This window comes from Lepidochelys kempii, chromosome 15 (genome assembly GCF_965140285.1).
Source record: "Lepidochelys kempii isolate rLepKem1 chromosome 15, rLepKem1.hap1, whole genome shotgun sequence".
In the NCBI taxonomy this organism is placed as follows: Eukaryota; Metazoa; Chordata; order Testudines; family Cheloniidae; genus Lepidochelys; species Lepidochelys kempii.
In genome coordinates, this window is record NC_136394.1 from 6,934,299 (window position 1) to 6,961,107 (window position 26,809).

Here is a 26,809-nt window from a genome sequence, read left to right on the forward strand (position 1 = left end):
CCTTCTCGCCCGGCCCCGGCCCCGGCCCCTTCTCGCCCGGCCCCCGCCCCGGCCCCTTCTCGCCCGGCCCCTGCCCCCGCCCCGGCCCCTTCTCCCCCGGCCCCGGCCCCTTCTCCCCCGGCCCCGGCCCCTTCTCCCCCGGCCCCGGCCCCTTCTCGCCCGGCCCCTTCTCGCCCGGCCCCTTCTCGCCCGGCCCCGGCCCCTTCTCGCCCGGCCCCCACCCCTGCCCCGGCCCCTTCTCGCCCGGCCCCGGCCCCTTCTCGCCCGGCCCCTTCTCCGGCCCCTTCTCCCCCGGCCCCTTCTCGCCCGGCCCCGGCCCCGGCCCCTTCTCGCCCGGCCCCTTCTCCGGCCCCGGCCCCTTCTCCGGCCCCGGCCCCTTCTCTCCCGGCCCCGGCCCCTTCTCGCCCGGCCCCTGCCCCGGCCCCTTCTCGCCCTTCCCCTGCCCCGGCCCCTGCCCCGGCCCCTTCTCGCCCAGCTTTGGTTCTCGTCTCCCAAGGGTGAAGAGCTTTTGCCTAACCCCGGTTGCTGGGCTCCACACGGGGGCCCGGGTGAGACGGAACCGCCCGCAGCACGCCGGAGCTCAGACTGGATGCTCGAATGGTCCCTATGGGCCCGAGACGCTGTGAAACTCTTTGGCCCAGGTTGGTGGGGACCAAGTCACGCCCCATCCTGCCTGCTCAGGGGCTACGCGACAGGCGCTGAGCTGGCGGCATCGGTCCAGCTCCTGGTAGGAGGGAGGGTGAGCTAGTGGTCAGGGCGGGGGCCTGGGAGTCCGAGCTGGTTTCTAGTCCTGATTCTGTGACCTCGGGCAAGGCACTTTGGGAGCTGTGCCTTGGTTTCCCCAGCTGTACGCTGGGGTTCGTGATGCTTGGTCACCTTTGTGATGTGCTTTGAGATCCTCAAAGGGTCTGTACATCCACACCTGAAGTGTGAGTTGTAGTATTCAGAGTAACAGCCGTGTTAGTCTGTATTCGCAAAAAGAAAAGGAGGACTTGTGGCACCTTAGAGACTAACCAATTTATTTGCATCACAGACCCACCACAGAGTGGGCATTCACTGTGAGTCCCAGCAGAGAGGCTAAGAAATAAATGAGCCTAAAGCCTGAATTGTCTTATTACTCCTGCATTTCCAGGGCAGGTTTGAGGCACTTTCCAGGGGCAGAATGAGGGAAGCACTGCATCTGTAGCTGCTCTGAGTGCAAGCAGAGAACTTCAGTGTGCCGGGCTACCAGCATGAAACCCCTCCTCTCAGGAGTCTGTGGACTGGCTCTCCCCACCCCTAACGTACAGTGGCCAAAGGGAGGTCCCACCCTCACTTATTCGACACTTGCTCATCTGCAAGGCCTTGCCCTGTCCATAGCCAAGTCCCTCATAAAGACACAGAGGTAGCTCCTCAGCTGGTGTAAATCGGCATAACTCCACTGACTGCCAAGCTACCTCCACCTAGTCTGACCCCAGCCTCTGCCTGCACTGGCTTGTGGATACATTGCCTGGTTGGTGGTCCCCTTCCCCGGACTTCTAGCGCCATTATTCTGTGATTCTATGATCCTTGGGTTGGGAGCTCTCAGGCACGGCCCGCCTGTCCTGGAATGTCGGGAAAGCACCGAGTTCATTGTGGGCGCTCCCGTAAATAGTATGTCTTGGGAACGAGGACGCGTGGCTTAGCTGCTGGGAGGGGGAGGCCCAGCCGACAAGCATGGTTAATTCTGCCCAACCTAGAACTCTTTCCTCTCCAGCTCCTCACATCTCTTCCCTCATCCCGTTCACAGCCAGACCAGAACCAGCGGTGGCCTCCAGTTTCTGAGCTGGATGCTGCTGGGCCATGGGACTGGTACCAAATGAGAAGGTGGCTGTAAAGGGGAGAAATATCTTGTACCTCTGCTCTCAGCTTTCCTGGCTCTGTGGCCTTATCACCGGTCCAGCCATACTACCTGAAACAGTGTGCGTTCTTGGACAGCAAGTTCTCGGGAGACTGTTAAGCAGAGTGTCCTTTATGCCCATGCATGGCTTGGGTTACATACGGCTAGGCTGAGCAGCCATAATCCATTAGCGCTCATGATAATTGCTCACAGCGGCACCCTGACTTGTGGAAAGCAAGGGCCGAACATCCAGAGAGAATGAACCTCTGGCGGCAAGAGGAGGCTGCAGAGGGATGGAATGGAATCAGAGATGAGCGAGTCAAACCATGGAGACAATCAGGGCGAGGAAGATAGCGTTCTCAACTGCTGCAGGAGTGTTGTTCTGTCCTGCTACTTCCTGCTGTCCCCCCCACACTCAGCAGCCAGAGCATGGCTTGCATGTCTGTCATTCTCCCTCTGTCCGCTCTCTTTTGCCCCACAGCAGCTAGCAGGGAGGGGTTCAATTCCCAGCTCTGCCACAGATGTGGGGGCCTGCTAATGGCCTACGGCAGCTCGGAGAGGATGGTGGGTGTGGGCCGGGGGGTTGTTGGTTGGTTGCTCATGGGGGGCTGGAAAGAGCCCAGCCTGGCAAGCAGAGCCCACCTCATGGGGAGGGGTCTGTCTCTTTTCAATCCATGGCCTACATGCAGGGGCTGTGCTGCTAGGGATTGGGCTTGGATGGCTAGATGGATGAGCACTTTCCCTCCAAGGGGCCTGAGAACAGCTGCTGGTTGCACAGAGGAGCTGCTGGAGTGGGCTCAGCCCTGCTGGCAGCTGGTAATGGCTGGGGTGGCCGGAGAAGAAGACAGAGCTGCGGGTGGATGGCTGCGGGGGCAGAGAGCGGTGGGGCTGGAGGGGAATAGGAAGCCTTGTGTGAGGTTAGATGTAGCTTCTCTTTGGGAGGGGGGCAGGAGGAAGAACCCAGCTGTCTTTTGAACGCTGCAGTTCAAACACCACCAGTGCACCTGATTCAGCAGGTCCTGCTGTGGCCTGTCTGTGTTCCCAGCTCTCCCAGCAGTGGGACATACAAATGCTGCTGCCCTCCCGGGTGTAATGCAGGGGCCCATCTGCTGCCCTATTTCCACACAGGCAGGACCTCAGAGTCCTGTCTCCATTTCCAATCCAGCCCCAGCTAAGGGCATGAATAAATTCACAGCCATCGGTTTCTCCTCTGCAGAGCAGGGTGGGGGGGTCAGCGCTAGGCACAGCAAATAGTGACTCAGGACTGAAACACGTGCTTGGAGATCAGCGGATTGCCTGGAACAGGTGGCCACTGGGCTGTAAATGAGCCTGTAGCTCCAGGTGCAGAGAGGCATGACTGCTGTGCATGTGCCCAGAGCCGTCCCTTGGGTACGGCGAATTGGGGCAACCGCCCTGGGCCCCGCACTTTGGGGGACCTCAAGCTTCCATAAAATCATGAGGCGGGAAACAAGGAGGTGAGCGGCAGGCGGGTGGGCAGGCAATGAGGAGCCCCCCTATCAGAACCTGCCCCTCCCCACAGCGCCTCCTGCCCACCAGTGGGCCCTGCTGATTAACACCTCCCCCTCCCTCTCAGCGCCTACTGCCTGCCACAGATCAGATGTTTCGCGGTGTCGGGGAGAGGGCTGAGGGCGCAGTGCACTTGGGGGAGGGGGCAGAACTGGGCGGGGAAGAGACGGGGTGGGAAGAAGCAGGGTTGGGGTGGGGCCTTGGGGGAAATGGTGGAGTGGGGGCGGGCCTGGGCAGAGCTGGGGGGGGCTCGGTGCCTATGTCCTGGGTCCTGCTAGGGATGGTCCTGTATGTGCCCCCACAGTTTGAAAACCTCTGTGCTAAATGGAAGGCAGAAATCTGGGGATGGGGGCAAAGAGCCCGCTGGGATCATTGGTATTTTGAATTTTCTGGCCAGATAAAGTGTATGTTGCAGAATTCCCATAGTATTAGAGCAGGTGGAGAGGTAAAATAATAATAATACCTCCCTCTTATACAGCACTTTGCATCAGTAGACGTCAAAGTGCTTTACTATGAAGGTCAGCATCATTATCCGTATTTTACGGATGGGGAAACTGAGGGGAAGTGACTTGCCCAAGGTCACCCAGCTTGCCAGTGGCAGAGCCAGGAATTGAACACAAGTCTCCTGAGTCTCAGTCCGGTGCTCTGTCCACTAGGCAATGAGCCTGAGAATGACTTGAGGAATTCCCATACCAGGCACACAAAGCCATACTGTGGCATCTTTGGTGAGATTTAGCAAATTCCCATCCTGAACGGTGATGAAAAGCCAAAATCTTGAAAATTTTCACCAATCAAAAAAAATAAACAAAAACCAGCGCAGATCAATTGAAATGTTTTGTCAATTTCAAGAGGTTTTAAAAACACATCTATGTACTAAAAATTAACTTTAATTTCTAAACAAAAAGTTCATTTGAATCCAGATTTTTCCTTTTGAAAATGTCAAAACAAGAAGTTTTGACAATTTCTAAATTCCCAACTCCAAACATTTTTAAAGTAGAATTTCAGCACTGACCCTTTCCCACAAAGAGTTTTGGTTTCAATGAACTGGCATTTAAAAAAAAAAATTATGGAAAGATTCCCAACCAGCATTCCTGCTCAGCACTGAGATATGCAGGAGATACACTTCCTTCTATTCCGAGGTAAAATCCATTAGCATTCTAAAACCATGTAATGCTATTCTTCATGCAGTTAGAGCCAGGAGTTCACCAGGAGTTAGGCTGGATATTAAGAAAAACTTTTTCACTGGAATGCGTTACCTAGGGAGGTGGTGGAATCTCCTTCCTTTGTGGTTTTTAAGGTCAGGCTTGACAAAGCCCTAACTGGGATGATTTAATTGGGGATTGGTCCTGCTTTGAGCAGGGGGTTGGACTAGATGACCTCCTGAGGTCCCTTCCAACCCTGATATTCTGTGATTCTAAGGCTGAACCATGGCAGCCCACAATACAGAGAAAATGAATTTAAAGGGCTTGCATACACAAAGAATTAGTTCAAAGCAAGCTGGGGTGTGACTCTACACTGCACTAGCCTGCCACAGACCAACTGTCCATGTGGATCCTGCTGCTGCTCATTACCCGCTTGTTAGTGCATTTAGATCTAGACCTGTTTCAAAAGACTAGATGGAAGCACAGTAAGGACCTGTTGTCTGGATAGTGATTTGGACGGCCCAAAGAGTTAAAGGTGTTTATAAACTTTTTGACTTTCCACCATTAAATAGTAATAGGCAGGTTTGTGTTTATTTTAAACAGGGCTCTGGTTTTATTTGGTTACTTATTAAACAGCCGAAAGCATTTGTTCAAATTGAAAGTATATTGATTGAACACAAGAAAGAGTAATACATTCAAAACAAGCTTGTATATTGAAATTATGATGGAGTGATTATGCAAAACAAACTTAGACCTGATCAAAGTCTCCCTCCTTTTGTAGTCAAAATATTAGAGTTTATGTTTAGAGCAACCTTTGATGGAAAGGAGAACGTTAATTTTACTCTCACTTCCTTATCCAGTTTTTACCAGACAAGGTGGAGGAGAGACAGAATAGAAAAGATGGGTGAAATGCGGCTTTTGTTGAAGTTTTTGGAACACTGAACTGCTGGTTAGTTACAAGTGGATGCTTTGGCTGGCAAGTGGACCAAGACACCTGATGCTTGGACCCTGGTTAGTTATGATCTGTTCAGGGCTGTCATCTGGTTGGAGCATTTCTCCTTACACAAGGCAGGTTTGGATGGATGCAATATAATTGACTTCATGATTTGATGAAAAGTCAAGAGAAAGAGAACTTACACTACGTTACAGCATCCGGGAACCCCCAGCACTGAGACACGCCTGCATCCCCTCTGCAAGATCACAGCACCTGGGAACTTTCAGCACTGAAACATCCCTATACCCCTCTGCTAGATCACAGCACCTGGGACTTTGCCACTTTGTCACCTCAAATCAATGTCCACTAATTTTGGGCATCCACCTTGAGACATCTTGATCTGATCGTCAGAGAACCCTAGGGTTAGAAGTAGGGTGACTATACATCCCGTTTTGGCCGGAACAGTCCTTTTTTTAAGCCCTGTCCTGGCTGTCCTGCCTTTTTTGGCAAAAGTGGGCATTTGTCCCATTTACTCTTGCCAACTTAATCAGGAAGTTTTTTTGCTGTGGCTCTGGTCTGCTTCAGCTGGAGTTGTGGGTGCTCAGCTCCTCTGAAAATCACTACTTAAGGCCAGATTTTGAAATATCTTTAGACTTCTAATGATGCAGATAGGTGCCTAGTGGGAATCTCAAAAGCACCTGGGCCCTAGCTGCATTTTAGGCACCTAAATACCTTTAAAAATCTGGTCCTTCTCAGGTGGGACACTCAGAACTATGGGACACTTTTGAAAACATTGGTCTTAACCTCCTATGCCTCAGTAGCCACCCACCAGGTTAGCCCTTCACCTCCTCCCAGGGCAGTGAGTGTCATTATTCTCAGTAGCCTAGGATCCTGCAGGGAGGTTGGCCTGTGAGTTCATTACTAAATATTCCAAAGATGTCATGAGATCTTTTTAAATGCAAGGCAAATGCAGCGGGTCTGAATGGAGGGCACACAATCCGGAGAGGGGAAGAGAAAGGAAGGCATCCTGCCCTAGCACGTCATGGTTAACTCATGTACCAGGTCCCCCCCATAACATTCCTAGCAGAACTTCATCCCCCAGATACAAAGCACAGCCGTGGTTTATGGTAGCAAGCAAACACCATGGGCATGATTCTCCAGTGCCTTGCATCTTGTGCAGTCATTTACACCAGTGGGTGCAAAACACCACCGTATCAGAGCAGTAGCATTTTATATCCACTTTGCACTTGCCTTGCACGGGTGAAAGTGACCGCATGAGGTGCGGGACAGCGATGAGTTAGGTCCTGTAGCTTTCAGTGCCGCAACAGCTTTTGAGGATAGCACAGTAGAAACTGACGTGATAGATGACCAGAGTCCAGTGCGTGATCTTCTAGCTCTTTGGGAAACTTGCCTTTTTTTGCTGTAAATCACACATCTTTTCTTTGCCCTATTATATTACAAATATGCTGGAAATCTTTGTTTGTGCCAGGTTATTACTGTAAGCAGTTTGACTGAGCTCTCCCCTGACATCTAGTGGTGAGCTGATGTCAGAGGAGGGCCCTGAAGACATTGAGTGGCCAGCAGGGAGGCTGGAGGAGAGGTGCGGGGAGTGGCCAGCAGGGAGGCTGGAGGAGAGGCGCGGGGAGTGGCCAGCAGGGAGGCTGGAGGAGAGGCGCGGGGAGTGGCCAGCAGGGAGGCTGGAGGAGAGGCGCGGGGAGTGGCCAGCAGGGAGGCTGGAGGAGAGGCGCGGGGAGTGGCCAGCAGGGAGGCTGGAGGAGAGGCATGGCGAGTGGCCAGCAGGGTGCCTGGTAGAGAGGCGTGGCGAGTGGCCAGCAGGGAGGCCGGCGGAGAGGCGCGGCGAGTGGCCAGCAGGGAGGCTGGCGGAGAGGCGCGGCGAGTGGCCAGCAGGGAGGCTGGTGGAGAGGCGCGGCGAGTGGCCAGCAGGGAGGCTGGTGGAGAGGCGCGGCGAGTGGCCAGCAGGGAGGCTGGCGGAGAGGCGCGGCGAGAGGCCAGCAGGGAGGCTGGAGGAGAGGCGCGGGGAGTGGCCAGCAGGGAGGCTGGAGGAGAGGCGCGGGGAGTGGCCAGCAGGGAGGCTGGAGGAGAGGCGCGGGGAGTGGCCAGCAGGGAGGCTGGAGGAGAGGCATGGCGAGTGGCCAGCAGGGTGCCTGGTAGAGAGGCGCGGCGAGTGGCCAGCAGGGAGGCCGGCGGAGAGGCGTGGCGAGTGGCCAGCAGGGAGGCTGGTGGAGAGGCGCGGCGAGAGGCCAGCAGGGCGGCTGGTGGAGAGGGCCAGAGCAGAGCCCCGCAGAGAGGCAAGGCTATGGGCTGTTGGGGCGACGAGCGAGTGCCCGAGCAGCGGAGGGTGTAAGGTGCCTCCTTACCCGTCCCCTTCCACGCAGGGTGGGAGGTGAACTCTGTGGCTGAAACTCTGAACTCTGGGGCTGCGCTGGCCAAGGACAGCAACTGTGAGTGGGGTACAGAGAAGGGACAGGCATGTTAAAGGGACTTTTGGGTTGCTGGACTTATGACTGTGAGGGGAAAAGGACACTGCCCAACTTACTTGGGGATGGGTCTTTTGCTCCTGGTTTGTTCATGAGCCCGAGCTGCAGTGTCTTCCCAAGTTAATGCTGAGCTAATTCCCTCCTTTTATTAAAAGGTTTTGCTACACTGAGACTCTGTGCTTGCAAGAGGGGAAGTATTGCCTCTTAGAGGCACCCAGGGGGTAGTGTGTAATTGTCCCAGGTCACTGGGTGGGGGCTCAAGCCGGTTTTGTGTGGTATTATTGAAAAGGAACCCCTAGACCAGTGTTCTTCATTGCAAGGCTTGTGAGCCAGTGGCGGCTCTCATCGACCTGAAGCGCAGCTCCCTAAGTTCCCTCTGAGCCGCTTGGCCCTGCAGCAGGCTATAAATAGCCATGCAGCAGCTCTAAAGGGCCACACAGCAGGGACCTGGAGAGGAGAGAGGTAGGGGTGGGCAGGAACTGGGGAGGGGAGCAAGTTGGGTCTTGCAGGGCTGCTGTGGGCCTCTCCCCTGGCCCCGGAGCTCCCGTGCCGCCTGCCGGCAGGGGGGCAAAAAAGAGCCCCTTCCCCTGGAGCTAGCTGCTGCAGGGAGGAAGGGCTGGGAGGAGTCCTCTAGCCCCAGCCGCAGAGCAGCCTGCCTGCACCCCAAACTCATCCCTGGCCCCACCCCAGAGTCCACACCCCCAGCCAGAGCCCTCCCCTTCCCCCTGCATCCCAACCTTCTGCCCCAGCCCTGAGCCCCATCCTGCACACCAAACCCCTCATCCCCAGCTCCCCCCTAGAGCCCTCACTCCCAGCCAGAGCCCTCACCCCCGCATCCTACCCTCTGCCCTACCCTGGGCTACCTCCCACACTCCGAACCCCTTGGCCCCACCCCATGTGGCTCTCACATTGAAGGTTTTTTGCCAAAGTGGCCCCCACTTCAAGAATAGTGAAGAGCACTGCCCTAGATAGTGAACCTGGCCCTTGTTGCTGCTGGTTCCACCTTGCCGAAGGTTTACTTTACCATCTAGGTGTCCTGGTGATTTTACTTCCCCAGGATTGCTTCCATCTACCTGTTTTTGTAGTGCCCATTACTGTAGTCCCTACACACTTTCATTCCACTGAAGAAAACCAAAGGAGGACTTGTGGCACCTTAGAGACTAACCAATTTATTTGAGCATGAGCATTTATTTGAGCATGAAGAAAACCAGTGTCTACCCCAATAAACACTTTAAATAAAAGTGGAGACCTCCAGCAGCGATGCCACTCGTGACCCGAAGAGGGAGCTCTTTGCTTGTCTAATGCCCTAAGATTCAAAATTAGATGCACAGCAGGGAGTCTTGAAATTCAGGAGTGACTGAGCCAGAGGCAGGGAGGAAGAGAGTCCCCAGGTGTGGTTTGTTCTGATGTTAGTCTGATGGGTGTACATGGGCCTGGCTGTGTTGTGGGATGTTTAAACCCGTGGTGGGACCATTGCTGTTGCACAATTTGCCCTTACACACGCTGGGGACATTTGCCAAGCTCTTCTGGCCAGTTCACTGGCTCTGTGCCACCTCTACTCTCCCCTATACCTTACGGCTTACAGCTTACAGCTGCTTCGTGCTACTGGAACTGCACCAGAGAAACCCCCAACCTAACAAAAGAGCCACATGACTCCCCCCAGCCCCATCCAGAAAAGACCTAGGGTCTGATTCTGATCTCAGAACTCCACTCCTGACTCCTAACCTTAAAGACCAGTTGGGCTTGTGTTCTCCATCAGATAGGCATAGGGTCCAGAGGGTGGGGGGAGGGTGGCAGGTGACCAGTTTTCTGCAGGGAAGTCCGGTCAAAAAGGGGACCTGACAGTGTCCAGTCAGATCTACTGACCCAATGTCCAGTTGCTGCGGGCCGAGGAGGTGGGGAGGCACCGGGTCATCACCCGCACCAGCCCCTACTCAGCTGGGGCCACATCCTATCTGCACTGGGCAGCTGCAGCTCCCAGCCCTGGTTCTGCAGGTGAGGCCCTCCCGACCCAGGCACAGAGGGGTGAGAGGAGAAAAGCAGCGAGCGGCCGGTGGAGGGGGAAGAGAAGCAAACAGTGGGGCAGGGCTTTGGGAGAAGAGGCGGGGCAGGGCCTCAGAGAAAGGGGCAGGGGAGGTTCTGGCGCTCCTGCTGGAGTGTCTGGTTTTTAAATATTTCAAAGTTGGCAACGCTAGGTGGGGTATACCTAGGCATAGTGGGGTGAAGCTGAGCAACAGGGAAGTTAGACGGACTCCCTCCAAAGGAAGGATGGCACAGTGGTTTGGGCCCCTAACCTGGGATTTGGGATATCTGGGTTCATTTCCCTGCTCCTCTACGACTTCTTGTGTGACCTGAGGCAAGTCACTTAGCTTTTCTGTGCCTCAGTTTCCACATCTGTACACTGGGGAGAATAGCCCTGTTCTGTCCCACAAAGCATCTGAGCACCTCACCATGCCTATCGTTTTACGGGGACCAGAGAAGTATCGTAGACAGGCTGGCGTGCTGACGGTGAGGTCTATGAGATGTTGGAACAATCTTCCTAGTTTCAGTTGCTGGGGCTGGAGAAAGAACTGGGAGACATCCAGCAAGGACCAGTCCTGCCCTGGCTGGCTAGACCTTCTCCACAACTGACAGCTCTGACGTTGCTGAGCTCGCTAGCATCCTACATGTATCCAGACCCTGTTCCTTTAGAAGAGTTGATTGGCAGAAAGGATATTTGTTTGCTACATGTCAGCAACCAGCACCCCATTTTGTTCCCTTCCGAGCTGGTGATGGGGGATCACCAGTTCCTCCATGGCTGCAGGTGAGTGTAGCTCCATTGACTCTGTGGATTGACATCACCCGAGAAGCCAGCCCCAGCTCCGGATCAGTCCTTTAAGGCCAAATTTTGGGATTGGGAGATGAGTCTCTCCATGTTTTGGTGCCCAGTTTGACACCCCCTTTTCAGAAGGTGCTGAGCACCCGCCCCCTGAGAATCAGACTCTGTGCAGGTGTTTCAAGGGTGGTGCCCAAAACCCTGAGTCACTGTCAGGGGGCAACAGGGTCTGCACACCCTGCAGCAAGCGACGTCTGGCAAAGCAAGGAAGTCCTCTATGCCCAGAGGGCATGCAGCATGGGCAGAGGCCGTGCCTGCTTCCTCTCGGGGACAATCCAGCCTTCCTAGCACCCAGATAGTACTGCCAAATGCTGATGAATCAGGTAATCTCTCCCTTTATCTGTTTGGGGCCTGGTACAGATCCACCCCCTGCCACTCCCCATTTAACAGTGATCCCAGCAAAAAAACCTCCCTCCAGGGAGGCACTTCTCACCACTGGCCCCATGACCTTTCCCCACCTTTCCAGCTTAGGAGGTTGGGGCAGGCAGAAGGATGTACCTGGCATGATGCCCTGTCGCTCGGTGACAGCTTTCCAAGGGGGCCTGAGATCTGCGGGAACCCTATGGGGCTGCAACTGCAGGCACAGGTGAGGGAAGGCAGCAGCCCTGGATAAAGGGTGGGGGATTCCCACCCTGGCCTTCCCCTGCATGCTTCTTTCCACTTCTTAGAGCCCCCTTGCTCATTCCCTGGCTGGCAGCATAGTCATCTGTGTCTTGGGGGGGTTGCGGGCTACAAGGAAAGGAAGATACCCATGCGCCAATAACTATACTGGCAAACAGAACCCAGCCTTCCTCACGGAGCAGTCTCTGGGCAGTGTCACGGTGCCAGCCAGCCGGTCTCCCTCCCTCCCCGCACCTCGCCTCCTGTCCCTTCACAGGGCTGTCGTACCCGTCACTCGGAGTGAGGGCCGGCACTGACAGAACCGTGCTCACACTGATGCTGGCATGTCCAGACCGTGTCCTTGCCTCCCCTGTCCTCTCCAAGACGCTGTGGGTCCCTGGAGGCCCAGGGCAGCCCCTGCCATCTCTGTATGGAGAGACAACTCAGCCCAACCACCAGGGGTAGGATTCAGGGATGGATTCAGGAAGGCATCTCGATATTAGACAGTAATTCCGTGGCCTTTAATCTGACTAAGGCCCAGCTCCTCAGCTGGTGGAAATCGGCATCGCTCCGCTGACTCGGAGACTTGGTGTGGTGGTCACAATGACTGCAGTGGAGTGTTGCCGATTTACACTACAGGGATGCAAATTACCAGCAACTTCTCTCCATTCGCAGCTCCCCAGGGGACGTGCAGGGAGATGGAGTGTACTTACCCAACCTGGAATGTGGCCCAGACACTTGGGCTGACCCCAACTCCCGTGAAAATTACCAGTGGATCTTTAACATCTGCAAGGGGGCCCCAGCCTTCATTTTCTCTCTCTGGTCCAAAAGACCATGATGGCACCCAACATTGCTAACTCCAAGCCTTTCAAAAAATGGGGGGCCTCAAATATCAGGAGATGGTTTTTAATTTGCTTTCTGGCCCTTGAGGTTACACTTAGATTATGTTTTCAAAGCTTTTCTCTACAATCACACGGGCTAGAAGCTGCATTCATTTTAAAAAGTTAGAGTTCCCCACTGATTCCCCTGACTCTGGGAGCTGGGGCTTTAAGACAGACAACTCACATGAGCGAATAGCCACTGATGGACCGATTCGCCAGCATCCTAGCTAGTTATTTTTTTAACCCAGTTATACTTTCGGCCTTCACAACATCCCCAGCAACAAATGCCACAGCCTGACTGTGCGTGGTGCGAAGAAATATTTCCTTATGTTTGTTTTAAGCCTGCTGCCTGTTAATTTCATTGGGTAACTCCCAGTTCTTGTGTTATGTGAAGGGGTAAATAACACTTCCCTGATCACATTGTCCCCAGCGTTCATGATTTTATAGACTTCTGACATATTCCCCGCCGTTGCCTCTTCTAAACTGAAGAGTCCCGTCTTTTTAATCTCTCCTCCTGTGGAAAGTGTTCCATACCCTAATCATTTTTGTAACTCCTCCCTGTACCTTTTCCAATTATAATATACATTTTTTTTAGATGGGGCAGCCAGAACTGCCCCCCATATTCAAGGTGTGAGCATACCATGGATTTATATAGTGCCATGATCATATTTTCTGTCTTCTCTCTTTCCTAGTAGTTCTTAGCAATCATTGTTCGCTGCTCTGACGGCCGCTGCCCACTGAGCAGATGTTTTCAGAGAACTCTCCACAATGACTCCAACATCTGTCTTGAGTGGTAACAGCTAGTTTAGACCCCTCACTTTGTATGCATAGTTAGGGTTATATTTTCCAAGGTGCATAACTTTGCATTTATCAACATTGAATTTCATCTGACTTTTTGTTGCCCAGTCACCCAGTTTCGTAAGGTCTCTGAATAACTAGGGTGTCAGCCACAACTCCCACCTACGGTAGGAGCTCAGATACCATGGTGATGGGTTAGGCTGGCACAAAGGGGATCTAGGGCAGTATGATGGGGTGCTCTGCTCACCGCAGGTATGGCGCCTCCTCCTGGCTGTTCTGCGGAATAACTTACCAGGTTGACACCTCTCCCCACGACTCTAAATTGTCCCTCCACCTCTGTCTGCAGCCCCTCTCTCACTCCAGAAGCTGCTGTGGCCTCTTCCTGACTCAGCCCCCCAGCCAGGTCGCTCAGCGTTCCCCCTTTGTGGGTTTAGTCCTTCAAAGTCCCTGTCACTCACACAGCGACCCAGGCAGACTTCCAGTTCACTGCCCCCACCGGTGCCACTTCCCCAGGTCCCACCCTCTACTCCTGGTTCCAGGTCAGGGACCCTCTCGCCAGCAGCCAAAGTCTGTTCCCTTCTTGACCTCACTGCCTTTCCCTGAGCCCCCTCCTATCTTCCTGCCCGCCCCCCTGTGGGTTGGCCACCTCCTTTCTCCCAGGGAGTGGCAGCAGACTGCATCCCTTCAGCCCCCTGTCCTGCTACAGAAGGCCCATCTGTTCCCACACAGGTGAGCTTCCCCTAATTAGGGCTTTCCACTGAGCCTGCCTAACAGGTTAATTGGCCCATCTGGCCTCCATGAACCCCTTCAGGGTGAGTGTGGGGTGGACACCCCATCCCAGGCAGGCCTAATACCTTCCCCTCTGGGCAATCCCCCCAGCACAGCACGGGCCTCCACCAGACCCAGAGCCTCTGCAGGAGACCCCTCCCTTACAGCACATGGCACATTCCAGGGCAGGCCAGAGAGGGGAGGGGCATATTGGGGGCAGGAGAAGGCAAACCCTGGTGGGTTTTTCCCCCTGTAGCATCCCCAAAAGGACATGGTTTTGGCTGAAAAAGCTGAGGCAACCAAATCCACAAGGGGTTAAATCAGGGATGCTCCACTGAAGCCAATGGGCATTGAAATGAGGGGGGGGGGGAGCTAATGAGGGGCAGCCTGCAGAGGGGACTGAACCAAGCCCCAGCTGCTCCTGAACTGGGAAAGCACAAGCTGCCTCTGCACCCATGCAGGAATGGATCTGGCCTTCAGGGAGCAGGGTTTCACCTAGCTGCCATGAGGCTGACCGTGAATCAGCCTTGCCTCCTCTGTTGGGCCAGTGAATGCCAGCCTCCCCGACACTGCGCAGCCAGGACAAGGCCCCAAAGTCTCCCAGGGAGTTAACTTGTCAGCAGGAGGTTCTGTAATGTATCACAAGCCAACAAAGAGCCGCTCCGCCCAGCCCAGCAAAGGCAGGGCACATGCTGATACCACGCCCTGCCAAGTTCTTTGCTTCTCAGAGCTCTTGGCAAAGGCGGGTGGGGAGCACAAGCTCCATTTTACAGCTGGGGAAACTGAGGCACTGCAAGGGGCAGTGAGTTGCTTGAGAGCCTACAGCAGGCCAGTGGCAGAGCTGGGATGAGAACTCACCTCTCTGAAGGATCACCACACAGATGTCCTCGGGGGGCGGGGAAGATTATCAAAAGGGCTCAGCTCTATAAAGAAATGAGCAGATTTTCAAGAGAAGCGAGGAGCTGAACGCTCCAGGCATGGATACCAAGCACTTGGAAGTCTGTGCCCTCTGTCACCCAGAAAGGTTGTTCTTTAACCCTTTCCTTGTTGCAGGACACGCTCAGGTAGATCCTGGAAGTGTGCCAGGTGCACCATGGTTAGGCCAGGCACCCACCATCCTGCGAACGGAAGTGGAATGAACTCTGCTCTTGGGATCAAACCTAGCATCTAGGAAGGGGTTACACCGATTGTTTTTTGAAGCAGGCATTTACTGTAGAGATGTGTGTCTTTTAGTGGGTCTGTTCCCTTCCAGTCCTTTAAATAGGCTCCATCGAGGACCCTTGGGATTCCCAGAAACTGCACAAGCAGCTGGGTCTTTGCTCTCCCGCTTCCCCCCCCCCTCATCTCCATGATGGTGGCCATCAGATCAGAACATTCAGGGCCCCTAATGGACTGGGCAGCCATAGCTCTGGCTGTCATTCTCCTGCCTTCTTGATTCCCTGGACCTCTCTCCATCAAGGCCATCAAGAAGCTGGGGGCTGGGAAGGGGGGGGAATGGTGACACTGAATTGTGCTTCCAACAGGAGAGGGGGAAAGAGGGCTATTAACAAGATGGTCCTTCTGTACGTTCAACTCGAACTGTCACAAAGCATTAGGTGACCTGCTCATCGGAGGAGCTGGACGGGGAATGGCACCGCGCAAAAGAGCAGGGGTCACCTTGCAGTTAAATAGTATTATGGGCTGCCTGCAGCCAAGCGGCTGAACTTTCCAAACCACCTTCAGATATGGGAGCCTGAGAGTCTTGGGGCCATTGCACAGCAGGGGGATGGAGGGGCTGCGATTCTCCCCCAGGTGGCTAACACGCCCGGAGAAAAAAGGACGTATGCTTTTTGATTTGGTCCTTGAAGTTTAGCCAGCAGGAATCAGGGCAAAAGAAAGGTCGACCCTTTAATAAGACAGGCAGATACTGCAGCTCCTATGTACAACTAGGTAGGGACATATAGGGAAGTTACAGCCTGATTCAAAGCCCATTGACATCCGTGGAAAGACTCTTCTATGCGCTTTTTGACTCTTAGTACATAGCAGCTAGGAGATGGAATCCTGTAACCAGCTGGTAGATCCCATCAGAGGCCATGAATCCCAGCCCATCTGGCAAGGTTGGGGAGCCAGAATGGCTAAGGTCAGCAGACTCCTGCAGAAGCTGTGATCCTGGAGATAGGAGGGACACTGGCTGCAACTCTGGCACTGAGACAACTCGTAGAACTTTACTCATCAGAGAGGCAGGGTTTTCCAGGCTTGTAACTGCTAGTCCACGACTGGAAGGACGGACACAGCCCCGGGGGAACCTTCATGCTTGTCTGATCAGGAGCAACTTGTCTGGAGCTGGACGCTGGTGAAGGTGAACGGGGAAGGTAAGACCCCAAGGGGGAAGCTCCTGTGAGTGCCCCTGCTGTTCTTGCCAGGCAGTCTCATGCCACTCCTTTCCCTGGCAACAAGTAGATGGCCAGAGCTCTGAGAGGCACCCTAAGAGCAGCTTCATGCCAGGAGTAGAGATGCAGAAGCAGCAAGTGGATCAGTACCACTTGCTGCAGGGGCTGGAGATGTGTTAGCTGCATCAGTAGGGAGTTAATACTAGAGCTTAACTGTCATCCCTTTCTGTCCCCCAAGGACCCACAACCAGGAGACCATTTGACAAGGTGATGGGAGCAGATCAAGAACAAGTCAATTTCCCTCCCCAAGTGACCAGAGCTGGTTTCTTCCAGACAGGATGAAGCTTTAATGAATTCACTTGCATTCGCACATACATCACAGCCCCATGTCAAGCCTGCTGGAGTGGACAGCACTTCCTCTTAGCGGATGAGTTAATGAAGCTCCTTCCTAGCTCATTGAGGAGAGCCCTGTATTTCTGGGGGCCAATGGCTGTGTGGGATCTGTATGTGATGCCCCCTCGCTGTGGTTAATTCATCTCCCTAGCATTAGTGTATGTTCACAGGCAAGAGCTGCTTCAGTGGCAGTGACAATCTCCTCTCTGCAAAGGCAAGGGGCTGAGTATATTCCAGAGTCCATGCCAGAGTGAGCCTGGGTATCTGTATTCTAGTTCCTCCTCTGCCTTTTCCCAGCAGGTTGGCCTCTTGTCTGGGCCTCTCTTTTCTGGTAGTGAGCGACACCCTTTGCTCACACAGATGCACCTGACAATCAGCTAGTCTGGAAGATGGTTCACTGATTCAGCATTGCTTAATATGCTAGGCACACAGAGCATGTGTGTGTGGGCGGGGGAGTTGCCCTCCCAGTGCCACATTATATCCCCCTGACATGATGGCATGCCAATGGAATTCCAGCACTTCAGAGAACACCCCCACTTTGTGCATTAGTGAAGCCATGCACAAGGTCTCCATGTTTAACAAACCCTGGCTACCTCCATACAAACACCGTGGAAGGATCAAAGTTGGGGCCTTCAGCACCAAGAGCACAGGTCCTTAACACCGAAACTAAAGGAATAACTCCATCAGGTCTGACTAAGTAGCAGGCTGTTACAGTTACTAGGCCAAGCCACTAGAGGGAGACATGATCGCACACACTAAGCATCTTGTGCATGGATCCATCCCCTTCATTTTTTCCCCAACAGTTTTACAGTTGTGTTATATAGTCATGATCAAAGCCAGGGGGTGGTGGCTGGTCTAAATTCTGCTGCTGTTGAACATGGTTAAACTATTCATATTCTTACAGTAGTAACTAGAAGCCAGGCCCCTACTTTGCTAGACACTGTACACATTACAGGAGGTTGTCCTGGCCTTGAAAAGCTTACAGGTAAGGCTGGTAGAAATTTTTTTGTTAAAACTGTTTATTGGTGGAAAGTTGGGTTTTGCTTAAGTGATTTTTTTTTTTGGCTAAAATTTCAATTTTTCGGTGAAAAACTGAACACCTGAAAAACCAAAATATTTCAGTCTGGAAATGATCATAGAATCATAGAATATCAGGGTTGGAAGGGACCTCAGGAGGTCATCTAGTCCAACCCTCTGCTCAAAGCAGGACCAATCCCCAACTAAATCATCCCAGCCAGGGCTTTGTCAAGCCTGACCTTAAAAACTTCAAAGGAAGGAGATTCTACCACCTCCCTAGGTAACGCATTCCAGTGTTTCACCACCCTCCTAGTGAAAACGTTTTTCCTAATATCCAACCTAAACCTCCCCCACTGCAACTTGAGACCATTACTCCTTGTTCTGTTATCTGCTACCACTGAGAACAGTCTAGATCCATCCTCTTTGGAACCCCCTTTCAGGTAGTTGAAAGCAGCTATCAAATCCCCCCTCATTCTTCTCTTCCGCAGACTAAACAATCCCACTTCCCTCAGCCTCTCCTCATAAGACATGTGTTCCAGTCCCCTAATCATTTTTGTTGCCCTCCACTGGACGTTTTCCAATTTTTCCACATCCTTCTTGTAGTGTGGGGCCCAAAACTGGACACAGTACTTCAGATGAGGCCTCACCAATGTCGAATAGAGGGGAACGATCACGTCCCTCGATCTGCTGGCAATGCCCCTACTTATACAACCCAAAATGCCATTGGCCTTCTTGGCAACAACGGCACACTGCTGACTCATATCCAGCTTCTCGTCCACTGTAACCCCTAGGTCCTTTTCTGCAGAACTGCTGCCTAGCCATTCAGTCCCTAGTCTGTAGCGGTGCATGGGATTCTTCTGTCCTAAGTGCAGGGCTCTGCACTTGTCCTTGTTGAACCTCATCAGATTTCTTTTGGCCCAATCCTCTAATTTGTCTAGGTCCCTCTGTATCCTATCCCTACCCTCCAACGTATCTACCTCTCCTCCCAGTTTAGTGTCATCTGCAAACTTGCTGAGAGTGCGATCCATACCATCCTCCAGATCATTTATGAAGATATTGAACAAAACTGGCCCGAGGACCGATCCTTGGGGCACTCCACTGGATACCGGCTGCCAACTAGACATGGAGCCATTGATCACTACCGTTGAGTCCGACAATCTAGCCAACTTTCTATCCACCTTATAGTCCATTCATACAGCCTGTTTAAGTTGCTGGCAAGAATACTGTGGGAGACCATGTCAAAAGCTTTGCTAAAGTCACGGAACAACACGTCCACCACTTTCCCATCATCCACAGAGCCAGTTATCTCGTCATAGAAGGCAATTAGATTAGTCAGGCATGACTTGCCCTTGGTGAATCCATGCTGACTGTTCCTGATCACTTTCCTCTCCCCTAAGTGCTTCAGAATTGATCCCTTGAGGACCTGCTCCATGATTTTTCCGGGGACTGAGGTGAGGCTGACTGGCCTGTAGTTCCCCGGATCTTCCTTCTTCCCTTTTTTAAAGATGGGCACTACATTAGCCTTTTTCCAGTCATCCAGGACTTCCCCCGATCGCCATGAGTTTTCAAAGATAATGGCCAATGGCTCTGCAATCACATCCGCCAACTCCTTTAGCACTCTCGGATGCAGCGCATCTGGCCCCATGGACTTGTGCTCGTCCAGCTTTTCTAAATAGTCCAGAACCACTTCTTTCTCCACAGAGGGCTGGTCACCTCCTTCCAATGCTGTGCTGCCCAGTGCAGCAGTCTGGGAGCTGACCTTGTTAGTGAAGACAGAGGCAAAAAAAAAGCATTGAGTACATTAGCTTTCTCCACATCCTCTGTCACTAGGTTGCCTCCCTCATTCAGTAAGGGGCCCACACTTTCCTTGACTTTCTTCTTGTTGCTAACATACCTGAATAAACCCTTCTTGTTGCTCTTTACGTCTCTTGCTAGCTGCAACTCCAGGTGTGATTTGGCCTTCCTGATTTCACTCCTGCATGTCTGAGCAATATTTTTATACTCCTCCCTGGTCATTTGTCCAATCTTCCACTTCTTGTAAGCTTCTTTTTTGTGTTTAAGATCAGCAAGGATTTCACTGTGAAGCCAAGCTGGTCGCCTGCCATATTTACTATTCTTTCTACACATCGGGATGATTTGTCCCTGTAACCTCAATAAGGATTCTTTAAAATACAGCCAGCTCTCCTGGACTCCTTTCCCCCTCATGTTATTCTCCCAGGGGATCCTGCCCATCAGATCCCTGAGGGAGTCAAAGTCTGCTTTTCTGAAGTCCAGGGTCCGTATTCTGCTGCTCTCCTTTCTTCCCTGTGTCAGGATCCTGAACTCGACCATCTCATGGTCACTGCCTCCCAGGTTCCCATCCACTTTTGCTTCCCCTACTAATTCTTCCCGATTTGTGAGCAGTAGGTCAAGAAGAACTCTGCCCCTAGTTGGATCCTCCAGCACTTGCACCAGGAAATTGTCCCCTACACTTTCCAAAAACTTCCTGGATTGTCTGTGCACCGCTGTAGTGCTCTCCCAGCAGCTCTCAGGGTGATTGAAGTCTCCCATGAGAACCAGGGCCTGCGATCTAGTAACTTCTGTGAGTTGCTGGAAGAAAGCCTCGTCCACCTCATCCCCCTGGTCCGGTGGTCTATAGCAGACTCCCACCACAGCATCACCCTTGTTGCTCACACTTCTAAACTTAAGCCAGAGACTCTCAGGTTTTTCTGCAGTTTCATACTTGAGCTCTGAGCAGTCATAGTGCTCCCTTACATACAATGCAGCTTCCCCACCTTTTCTGCCCTGCCTGTCCTTCCTGAACAGGACTCATGGTAATTGCAGCTGGGTGGCCTCATGTACCTGTTGCCTCTATGGGCTGGTCTCTTTGGTAGTCTGACCAGATTACATCTCCCAGTATGCACCATGGCCTCCCATGATGCACTGCCTCCCTTCTCCAAGAACTGGAACCGTGGTACATCATGGGAGATGGAGTGAGACCAGTGAGCCTGGCCTACAGTGGAGAATGTGAGCATGAGGACCCCAAAATTCAACTCCTGTGAGGCACCCCGGCAGCACTTTCAAATTGAAATCTAGGGGGTTGACTAAAATTCTTGGATTTTGAATTTTTCTCCCCAAAATTGAAATTTTGCGTGGAAACCTCATCTCCCATTTTCCAAACAGCTCCACTTACAAAATAAGCCAACAGACAGCAGGTAAAACAAAGACGGAGGCACACAAGGAAAGAAGTGGTCTTGTGGTAGCGTGGCCGGAGCCTATGAGATGAAAGCCCAGCCAAATAACCCAGACACAGAACCAGACACAGAACACCCGCCTGACTCCCCTCACTGGGGCATGGTGGCAGCGGAAGGGTCTCTGTTGTGTTGTCATTTCCTCTCAAACAGCATTTCTAAACTGCTCGTTACCGTTCAAAACTGGTTGCTTTCGGGCCCTGCTCTGATTAACATGGACATGCTCGGAGGCTGTGTTGTCTAGTGGTTTGAGAAACAAGTAGTTTTCATCTACACGACGCGCCCCCTGGTGGCGGCATGTAGTGTATATGTAGCTACATGCCACAGTGAAAAATGAGCTGTGCGCGCCCTGTGGGGCATTGCTACACATGGCAGTGAAAGGCTCTGGTAGCAGGGAATGCTTCAGCCTTTCCCCACTGCCTTCCCCTGCCAGACCCTTTCCCCATGGCAGGGAAAGACTCTAACAGTGGGGAAGCAGCAAACGCTACACTGCTAAAATAGCAGTGCCGACAGGGAGGCACTGTTTGGGAGACTAGGGGCATGGAGTAGATACCCACATCCTCCAGGCATGTCTTTATTCCCCTAAGCCGTGCCTCATGGTCTACGCTGCTTTTATACCCCTGCTGGGGGGCCACATGCGGACGTGGTCTATATGCTGCTGAAAGAAGCATGCCGTGGAGAGGTGCCCTTAGGGCAGATTTCTGAAGGCTCAGAATCCAGCCTCCTAAGCACTGTTGAAAAACTGTCCCTTAGTCTGGTGCCTAAATGGGACGTGAGCTCTTTCGAAAGCCTGAGCCTTCACAGCTCTGATTCGTTAGAGGTACGAAACATTCCCAGCTCCCAGTGACTTCAGTGGGGGATGCTCAAGAAAATCAGACCCTTACCTTCTCCCTGCGCTTGTTTCCCTCTGTTAAATGCGGATAATGGGCTAAATTCATCCTTGGTGTAACACCATTTACTGGGGTCAAATCCATCCCTGACGTCACTTTTACCCAGTTTTAGAAGGTGCTTTGAGATCCGCAGCTGGCGGACACTCTACCCCCGTGAAGCGTTAGTAGTCAGTATCACTCTGTGGAAGAGAGTTGGTAAACGTTGCTGTTTCCTTTCTTTCACCATGTGCGGCTGCAGGCTGAATGCGAACTGGCTGCTGGGTAGCAAAGAAGGCCAGGAAGCCTGCATTGTACATGAGCAGCAACAGGAGTGTGGGGTTGGCAACGCTCCCCTGAGATGCCTTCTGAAGGGGCACACGCAGCTGACACTGATCAACGTCATTCCCACCGTGGGGCTGCTGCGATTCATAAACAACTGGGGGTTACATTGGAGTGGGGAAAGAAAATTACAGGCCCTGTGGAGTGACAGGGAAGCCTTTGAAATACAGTGATTTATAGGCCTGCCCTCTCCCCGCCCCTCCTGCAGAGGGGTACTCCAGCACAAGGATCTGAACAGAGATGCAGAAGAACTAGGAGCCTTCTTGAAGGGCCTCCATCACCTCTCTTGTTTCTTGAGCAGGGCTCCCTGATGAACATCCATTCTTTGGTCCATGCACCGAGAGCAAAGCTGGGCAAGAGGGGATCCCCTGTACTGTGTATCTTTTGGACTGCTGGGACTCGGACCAGCCTCCTCTGCTGTTGCCTGTCCCAGCCTGATCAGGAAGCAGATAATACTTGTGCCAGTGATCAGGTGATTAACCAGCCACACAGAATAACTCTGCTGCGCTGGCAGCTGGGAGGATGAACTGCTGTAAGGTTCCAGAGGGCAGTAATGCCGCCCGTGCTGGTCTCTGCTGGAAGAGTGCGAGTGTGTTCCTGTTTGATACAAACACACTCCTCTCGGGAAGAGTATTCTGGGAAAGGGCAGCAAATAGAAATACTTGTGTGTCGGATCCCCATCCCCTCCCTGTGCTGGGTTGTGTGTCTTCCAGATGTAAACTCTTTGGGGCCAAGATTCTCTCTCTGTCTGTTTGTATAGTGCCTAGTACAATCGGGGTCCCCTTCCTAACTGGAGCCATGGGGTGCTATCATAATACTGTGATAATCCCATAATCAACAACAACAGTAAATAGGTGAGTTGGGATGTGGAGCTCCCCCGCCCCCAACTAGGTCACTTATTTGAATTAGCCTGTGGAACTCATTGCCACAAGTTATGATTGAGAGCAAAAGCTTAAAGGGATTCAGAAAGGGACTGGACATTGATATGGATAATAAGAAAAATGACAAAGTTAGTGTGGTATGGATTAAAGAAATGAACAAGAGTTTTGGAAAGGACACAAACCCACCTGTGCTTCTGCAATACTTTTAGTACTAATAATTATGATGGGCATAACCCAGACTGTAACTAACAGGGGTTAAGAAGAAACTTTCCCTGGAGGCAGGTTACTCCATCATTGTCTGCTGGGTGGGGGAGTGGGGGCTCTTGCACCTTTCTCTGATGCTTCTAGCCTTGCTAGTGGCAGCAAGGTCTAGGTGCTCTGATCCACTCTGGCAATTCCTATGTTCCTAAGGATCCAGAAATCATTATTATCTGATGACTGTTCACCAGCCTCTGGGAAATGAGCTGATGAGTCTCACTTCGTGCCTGGTGGACAGATCTGTCTACCTATCTAATGTCACCAGGGACAGCAGGGACTGAACAAATGTGGCGATTGGCTGCTCAGACATCGGAGCAGGAAGGTAAAACATGGATAAGACTGACCTCTCCCTCTGGATGGTTCTTCCAAGACAGAGGGAGGCATATTGGTGGGATGTTTGCCCTGCACAAGATACTTAAATTCATAGTACCCAAGCACCTCACAATCTTCACCATACTGATGCTCCAGACTGTGAGGCAGGGCACCCCATTTTACAGACGGGTAAGTGAGACAGAGAGAGGCTAACTGATTTTCCCAAGCTCTCACTTGCAGTCTGTGACAGAGCAGGGAATCGAACCTGTGTCCCCTAAACTGCAGGCTAGCAGACGAGCCCCTGGACCACCCTGCCTCCATTCCCTAGCTCTCAGTTCCTAAGGTTGCAAAGCCAGCCTCTTTCACTAGAACTGGTCAACCTAGTGGCTGTGGTTGGGACCCTCCATTTGTGTGTGTGAGGTGGGTCAGGAGAAGGGAAGCCACCCAACAGTGCCCCCCAGTCCCTCTTCCCAACCCTCTTCTACCCTCAGCTTCCTTCTCTGGGTGGTGTGTGTGTAAAGGGGCTTGGGGAAGGTCCACGCAGCAGCTGCCTTTGATCAGCCTAACATGTGGGAGACAGGAATGCCGCCTCATGATCAAAGGTGGGAACTCGGTGACAGCCAGGACTTGGCAAAACCTCATCCATATTAATAAACAGGGGTGGGGTTACCAACCCACCCACGCAGCCCAGTCTGCGGCCAATCAAGACTCCAGGGGAGGAATCTCGGCCCACAAGGTTGGGGGAGGGAGAGGAGAGATGCCCCTGAACTGTTTCACAATCAGTGCACTTACAGATAGAAGAAATACACAAGCAGCCTAGTCCGTTCTGTCTGCCCAGCCAGGGCAGCAGTGCTCCTTGCATTGGATGATAACACCGAACACTGGGAGTATGGTGAGCAGGGGGCACAGACTCGCATCCATCTGATCACTCCCTGCTCCTTTTCCTTCTGCGTAGTCAGTGACGCACATTCTTCTTTCCCTTTCAAGATTTCTAGAAAGAACAAAGCATCTGGGAAATAAACAGCAAGCAGGTTAGCTGGGGAGACACGTTCTGGTGGCAAAGAGCACAGATAGCACATAAAACACCTTGGAAGGATTCGATTTTAGCGGTAAATGTCGATTGCACTGCGCATGAACAGACAGAGGAAAAAATATTTCCACTGATAATCATCCAAATTTACCGATTGGCAGAGTAAGAAAAATGCTGCTTGAAAACGTATTTGAGTTTGATTTAAGGATATTTACTTTGTGCGTTTGCCGTGGGATGTTGGGAATGGGTGTTTTAGCCATTCTGAAGCTTTAACGCTTTGAATCTCAACATCAACGGTCATTAAATGATTATTGGCTGACCTCCTATAATTTCCCATAAGTAAGAAAGTTTAAAGTGATAACAATGGGGGGGGGGGATGCTAAACCCCTATAATCTTGCACAACGGCGAAACTTTAAGAGATAAAAATTTAAAAATGCTTGAAAACAAAGATTGATATTATCCATCAACATTATTTTTTAAAAATATATCAAACATTGCGGAGCCTGCACACGCACCTAGTGCATCGCTCCCAGGTTATCGTTATCCACGTTCCTCCCCAGCCCCCCGTCGCCCCCCAACACACAGCAGATCCTTTAGTTGTCTCCCAAGCAGGCGGGACATACAAAAGAGCCAGGGAGCTAGATGCTGGCCTCCAAATCTCCGATCAGTTGAGACCCTAGGGCACATGCCATCCAGCCTACACAGGGCTCCGCTCCCAGCTACAGGACACACAGCCTGCAGAGCGGCACTTGCCCTGGGAGATACAGGCACCATTCAGGCCCACCCAACCCTAGGATCACATACTGCTAAAAAACAGAGACTGACGCCCACCTCCCATGTTCACAAAGGGCTTGGGACACTGTCTGCTTTTAAGCTCTCAGAGACTTTCCCAGTCAGTCAAATTCCCAGCCTCCTGCCCTGGCTAGCCTCCCTCAATTAATCCCTTCTTGACAATACTGCCCCCACCTTGTAAGAAGAGGGAAAGAAAGAGGACCCAGAGCTTAGGGGCAAAGGACCATTCCAATGGTTGCTCTGTCTCCTCTGTACAAGACAGCCTGTCCCCTGTCACTTTGCGCCTGAGATGGCAGAGGGAGGGCTGTCCTAACACTTTTATCATCCCCATAAAGATGAGGAGAGGGTTAAAAGGTCACTGACTATAAAAACAACTCAGAGGAAAAGGGGAAGTGGCCAAGATGAGTTATTCTTCTCTTGAGAGACAGCTGGGTTCTAGAAAAGGGGAAATCCAGGTCCACGCTCTTCCCTCCATTACAGACTCAAGAGTCCCACTAGGTCATGTGGCCTAGGTGCCTGTATAAGGGTGCAGGATTTGTGGGTCTGCCTTCAGCCCGTGAACCTATCTGATGTCACCTTCTCTCTCTTTTCCCCACTAACCCACTGTGCAGCTAGATCCTTGCTGTTAGTCTGGGAAACTCCTCTGGGGGAATTGGCTTGACCGAGCTGTAACGAGCTGAGGCCCATCTCAAAGGGGTGAGGACACTTAAAGGCAGGATTCTCAGCCAGGGAACTGCCCGCTGATGGAGAGAAGAGCGATCTGCTGCATCGGCACAACCCGGGCACACTGAAAACCCTTCGCGTCACCCACAGTGCAGCAGAAGCAGAGTCTAGCAGAATTTGCCTAGAGGGGGAGGACTTCCCTGCAGCGTTAACACAGGGGATCAGCCCTGGGGTAGCCTAGCCTGGGTGTGAGCAGCCACAGTGCAACACCCAACCCAGGTTGTGTCCTTACAGGCGCTGTGCTTCACCGTGTGTGGCAGTTGGACTGCTGGGGGCACATCCCAGGATTTGTTGTGCTGCAATAAAATGAGCTGCTCTTTGATTCTTTCCCAGGGAATTGCAGGAGAACTGGTCTGTCTTTGATTGTGCCTCATACTACAGAAGCAGAGTGGGCCAGACCCTGGACTGGGATCAGGTTCTACTTCCTCGTCTATCAGGGGACTGTTGCCTCTTGTCTTAGACTTAGATTGTAAGATATCAGGGACCGTCTTCCTGTTGGTGCAGCGCTTAGCACAATGGGGTTCTGGTGGGGTTTTGCAAGTAGTACAAATAATGGTATCTACAACACAATAACTTTGCCTTTAAGGCACAACTTAGGCCCTGCTAGAAACACGTAGTGACATATGAAGCATGAGAAGAAATCTGGAGCTATGTCAATATGACCACCTAGCTCTTAGACAACACTTCTCATCAGTCAAACCCAAAGAAAATGAG

General features: G+C 52.4%; 1 long non-coding RNA gene across 2 annotated transcripts; it reads left to right on the plus strand.

Moving 5' to 3' along the window:
* Positions 1–319: 319 nt before the first annotated feature.
* On the plus strand, positions 320–26,383 carry LOC140898742 (uncharacterized). 2 transcript variants are annotated; one of them, XR_012155084.2, is made up of 5 exons: positions 320–641; positions 22,400–22,570; positions 23,391–23,559; positions 24,537–24,658; positions 25,984–26,383. It is a non-coding gene; the product is annotated as an uncharacterized LOC140898742 (long non-coding RNA). The 2 variants fall into 2 exon arrangements; XR_012155083.1 differs by lacking the exon at positions 320–641 and having other exon boundaries at positions 21,946–22,570.
* Positions 26,384–26,809: the final 426 nt, after the last annotated feature.